Source organism: Ochlerotatus camptorhynchus, unplaced genomic scaffold (genome assembly GCF_037179485.1).
Source record: "Ochlerotatus camptorhynchus isolate MF236.1 unplaced genomic scaffold, CSIRO-AGI_Acam_v1.1 ptg000014l, whole genome shotgun sequence".
NCBI lineage: Eukaryota > Metazoa > Arthropoda > Insecta > Diptera > Culicidae > Ochlerotatus > Ochlerotatus camptorhynchus.
Window position 1 is genome coordinate 1,927,753 of NW_027040506.1, and position 6,101 is coordinate 1,933,853.

The window sequence follows — 6,101 nt, forward strand, 5'->3', positions numbered from 1 at the left end:
TTTGTCGAGGCGAAAAAGGATCATTTTCTCCATCAATTTCCGAATACACGACAGCATCGCGATGGGCCGATACGAATTGTGATCCGACGCGGGTTTATCAGGCTTTTTAATGGCTATCACCCTTACTCGTCTCCAATCGTCGGGAACAATATTGAGCTCCAAGAACTGATTGTACAAGTTCAACATGCGCCTCTTAGCGACGTCTGGGAGGTTTTTCAGCAAGTTGAACTTGATTCTATCAGATCCCGGGGCAGAATTGCCACACGAAAGGAGAGCGAGTGAAAGTTCGACCATTGAAAAAGGGTGACTGATTTCGTCTACCGAATTCGCGGTTTCGCGAGGAATCAACTGCGACGGCACGGAATCCGGACACACTTTTCGCGCGAATTTAAGAATCCATTGATCCGAGCATTCCTCGCTTTCGTTGTTAGTAGACCGGTTACGCATTCTTCGCGCCGTACTCCAAAGCGTATTCATAGACGTTTCGCGCGACAATCCGTCTACAAACTGCCGCCAGTAACCCCGTTTTTTGGCCTTGATGAGGCTCTTGAGTTCGCGTTCAAGAGATGTGTATGCGTCGAAATGCTCGCGAAAATGCTCGTTTCCGAAAAAGTTTAAACGCGTCGGACTTTTTACGGTAAACCTCCGTGCATTGTTGATCCCACCAGAGCGATGGTGTTTTCTTACGAATAGACGATCGCGGCACCGGTCGTGTTTGAGCTTGAAGTGCGCTGTCGACGATGAGATTAGAGAGGAAATTATATTCCTCCAACGGCGGAAGCTCTTCCACTGACGATACTGTATCGTCTATCGCGGATTGGAACTTAGTCCAATCAATGTTACGGGTTAGATCATACGCGACGTTAACGGATTCTGACGAGTTGAACCCACTGGCAATCGAAATTTTGATCGGCAGATGATCACTACCGTGCGGATCCTGGATTACATGCCAAGTGCAATCCAACGATAGTGAATTAGAGCAAAAGGTGAGGTCTAATCTGCTACCATTCGAGGATGGACCAGCCAAACGTGTTACTTCTCCATTGTTAAGTATTGTCATGTTGAAGTTGTCGCAGAGATCATAAATCAAAGTAGAACGGTTATCATCGTACAGCTCCCCCCAGCCTGTACCGTGGGAGTTAAAATCTCCCATGGTCAACCATGGAGCGGGAAGTACCGCACATATGTCGAAAAGTTGTTTGCGATTAACAGAGACTCTAGGGGCAATATATACAGAAGCAATACAAAGGCTCTTACCTTTAATGGTAGCCTGACATGCGACAACTTCAATACCGGGGAATTCGGGAAGATTCACTTTATAGAAGGAATGGCACTTTTTGATCCCCAAAAGTACCCCTCCTCCACGTGAATCCTCACGATCCAATCGAATAATGTTAAAATCAAAAAAAGGGAGATCAGTTTCTGAAGAGAGCCATGTTTCACAGAGGGCAAATGCATCGCAATTATTGTTATGGACTAAATACTTGAACGAATCTAATTTCGGAATAAGACTTCGACAATTCCACTGTAGAACAGTGATCAAATCCCCGACCTCGTTTGGAAAATTATTCATCGAAGGAGATGATAGCTGCAAGAAGGGGCCATTTTGAAGTCAATTGCTTCAAGAAGGATTTCACAGTGGGAAGCAATGTGAGGACAATGCTTTTAAGAGGATCAGAAATGTTGAGGTATTTGAGAATACCGTCCACAATGTCATCAAATGAGAACAGCCCAGATGAAGAAGGGGTTTCTGTTCTTAAAATTGGGGCATCAGGGGTTTTGGATGTCCCCGGAAGAGGTGGAAAATCCTGGGTATAATCAGTTCTGCGGAATCCAGGAGGAGTAGAAGTCTCCTTTTTTCCACCACTCCTTGATTTGGGCAAGCTGATTTGGGGTTCTTGATCTGCAACTTTCCGCGAACGGATGCGTTTTCGTTTCCGGGCAGAACCTTCCGGAAAACTGAAAGAAACTCCCTCCTCAGCCAAGTCAGAGCCAGACTCGTCATCTGACAAAAGAGCGAAGGGATTTGTTTCGTTGGTCGATGGCTTGGCTGTCTTAAGCATTTCTGCAAAAGACCGCCTGGAACGTTCCTTAAGGGAGCGTTTCATTTTGTCCCCGAGCTGTTTGTACGCCGGGCACGACGAGAGAGCATGAGGAGGAGTTTCATTGCAGTACACGCATTTTGGTGCAGTAGCTGCGCAGGCGCCATCCTCATGCTTCTCCCCGCATGTGGAGCAGCGTGCCTTGTTGCCGCAGTGGGAGGCCGTATGTCCCAACCGCTTACAATTCTGGCAGTTCATGACCCGAGGTACAAACAACCGCACAGGAAGACGAAGTTTTCCCAGGTCGATGTATTGAGGAAGGGCAGATCCAGAAAAGGTCACCCGAAACGAGTCTGTGGGGGTAAAACTCTTTTTACCCTCGCTGAGCGATACTGACTTCATTCTATGAACGGCCAGTATCTTTACCGGAGGAAGCAAGGGGTTCTTGAATCGGCCAACCGCTTGCTTCTCCAGTATCTCGGGGTTCAGGCTCGTCTCAGTGACCACGCCTTCGATCTCCACATCAGAGGCTGGAATGTACACCCTATATTCCAGTGTGAAAAACTGGGAAACAGCAATTTCATTAGCCTGTTTCAGGTTAGCGACGGTCACACGAAGTTTGTTGTGCCTAACCTTCGTTATTTCGGTCACGGCAGAGAATCGCTTTGTCAGATCATCAGATATCTGAACAACATTCAAGGGTTTGTTTTTGGGCTGAAAATAGACAACCCATGGGCCAGTCGAGTCATTCGGGTAGGCCCGCAATCTGGAGTTTTTCTCAGCCTGCCCATTGTCAGACTGAGACGACGAACCATGGATGACATCATCATTTTTCTGAGATGAATGGTCATCCATGTCGTCTTCTGACAAAACATCCATTTTGTTCAACTAGTGGGAGCGCAAAACGCTCTCCCACTGAACGCACAGACACAATACACAGAAAACACTACAAACACAGAAATACAAAATGAAAATTTAACTAATGGGGGAGGAAAAGAAACAAGAAAAAAACAAAAACTTATCTGATAATCCTATACTACTACCACCGAGCGTTATATGTGTAGGCGTTTACACAGATGGCTGGAAGAGACGCGCTGCGTGGATGACCTTCGTTGTGGTGCACTTGATCGAGGCTCGGTACTCAGCGCACACAGGCGCACGATGATTGATGAACGATGTAGATGTAGAAACGGGTGCTCACACTCGATGATGATGATACGTAAGCGGGTATGCGTGAGCGCGTATGCGTGAGCGCGTATGCGTGACCACGCAACGATGATGCCCAAATTGGTTTGCGAATTACCAATAGCACGGATTAATCGTTCCGAAAATGACACTTTCTACTTAAAAAAAACTCACTTTTCGATCAATTTACCGGGAACTATGCCAGGAGTCACTTAGTGAGAAAAAACTGATAATTTATATCAAGCGAATACCGAGAAAACTTCCAAAACAACGGAGCGCGAAACAAGTCGACCGTACTTCTTGCTAGGACGCAGTGGTGTGATGATAGATTTATAAAAGTGATTGTTTACGCCGATGATTTTAATATTGTTATCCGTACGGATCAGGAGTTTGACTTAATGCTTACCATTTTTGAAAACTTCTCAAAGTATGCAAAAATCAAAATTAATTTGGTTAAATCAGGATACATGAGGTTAAACAATGTAAAACTTGGACCACAGCTGATTAAAAAGGTTGATTATTTGAAAATATTGGGTGTCCAAATACATAGAAGTTGGTACATTACAGTAAATACCAATTACAATGCAATTATTGATGATATTAAACGCACTCTTCAAATGCATTCAGTTAGAAATTTAAATATATATGAAAGATGCAGAGTGCTGAATACATTCATTCTATCAAAGCTCTGGTATCTTGGTCAAGTTTTTCCTCCATTGAACCGTCATATAGCACAGATAAAATCCGCTTGTGGTAAATTTATTTAGCATGGATACATTTTTAAAGTAGAGCGTAACCAACTGTACTTGGATTTTTCGAAAGGAGGTCTAGGTTTAGTTGATCCAGAATCAAAACTTAAGGCGCTCTTCATTAAAAATATAATGTATACTTTAGATAACGAAGGAAACTTTAGACAAGAACAATATTTACTCGAACTCAAAACACCGATGAAAATTACCAAAAATGCAAGAGAATGGATTGTTGAGGCAAAAGAACTAAAAGAAAAATTCTGTTTGGAAACTACGAAATTGCTATATGACTATTTTGTTGATTCAAGAAAGGTTATTCCGAAAATAGAAGGTAAAATTGATATTGATTGGTCTATAGTATGGGAAAACATAAACAAAAATTTCATTTCTATGCAAGATCGTGCAATGGTTTATAGTTTTGTAAATGATTTGATACCCAATCAAATGAAACTCGTGGCCCACAATATTAGAAGTGATGAACTATGCAAGAGATGCAGAGAATTAGATAACAACAGACATAGAATAAAAGAATGCCTTGCTTCTAAAAAAATCTGGGAGTGGTGTAGTCAGATTATAAGATCGCGTTTTAATTTTGTAGTAAACGACATTGAAGACATTCTACTATTTGAAATAAATGAGCGTTCGCAAAAAAGTAAAGCAGCGCTTTGGCTAACGATGAGGGTGGTCGCTTTCAATTTGAGAGTGACTGAACCATCTTTGTTTGTCTTTAAAAAGGAACTAAGAGAGATAAGATGGAACGATCGAGTTAGTTTGGAAATAGTTTGAATATTTGTTAAATTCTAGTTGTGCTACTAATGGAAAGCTAAAAGAACAATGAACAAAATGTTAAGTTAAGATAGGTTAATTTAGGCTAGGTGTCCCTTCCCTGTGTGTGGGTGTTTGTAAATATGGATGTATGGATGTATGGGTGATAAATAATGAGTGGATATGAATGAGTTACATGAACAAATGTATATTAACCCCGAGTACGCCGCGGGTAATCGGTTTCCCAAGTTAACGTAGGTTTTAAGTTAATTTAAGGAAAGTTAAATTGACAGACACAAGGAAAAAAGATAAATGAAGAAGAACAAAAAGGGAAAGCTGTAAAACCGTTTATTGTAATATTTAATCATTGTCTTCAATAAAAAAAATAAATAAAAAAAATAAAAATAAATAAAAAAAAAACCCGCTACTTGCTTGATAAACCACATTATTTGCTCAATTGCACATTTACCAACATCAAGAGTTATATAAAGTGTTGAACTGTCTTTTTAAATAAAGAACATCGTCAGTTGAATGAATTTTGTTTGGCTGCTAGAACGAAACATGATGTTCATGCTTCTGCTATTTTTTGTATGTTTGTTTATTATAGAGGTTCCAAACCTTCATTTCACTCTGATTGATGCTTTAATGTTGATCACAGTACTACATAGATTAAATGGTGTACATGACCAGCAGGCCTGGGTTCAATACCAGTCAGCGCCGCCGGGATGTCCTGAGGCATAACATCTCTGATCACGCCTTCCTTCGGATGGGAAGTAAAGGCGTTGGTCCCCGGTTCATGAGTTGATGGGTCGATAGGTAGGGTCCAGGTGTGGGAGCTGCCTTCCTGGCACGTCGGTAGCATTGGTGCTCAGCACGGAAAACAAGATCGACGGAAAAAACAAACCAAAGGAAAAAAAATAGTTTACATTGTTTAAGAAACTTTAACAATTTAGTCTCACTTTCATTTGAAATATTAAGAATAATCTAGGATTTAATAAAGTTGAGTAGTATATGCTCAACACTAAGTTCACAGTTACAGTCACCCCAGTATTATGGGTCCTCCAAAAATATGGGCCACTACCATTTGATTTACATGCAGAACTTGTTACCGGATGATTCCCTACCCGACCAGAACGTTATAACAATATTATATCATGATTATATCAACTTCTGTTATACATAATAACCGTTGATATAATCTTGTTTTAAGAGCTCTGTGGTGAAATGAGGAATAAAAAATCATCATGGTATTTGACATATATGGTATTTGAGTAAAATATAAAACAACATTCTAACTAAGTTTGTTAGCATTAGTAGCACGAAAAATGAAACGGTTTGTTTTATTTTAATTTTTGTTTTG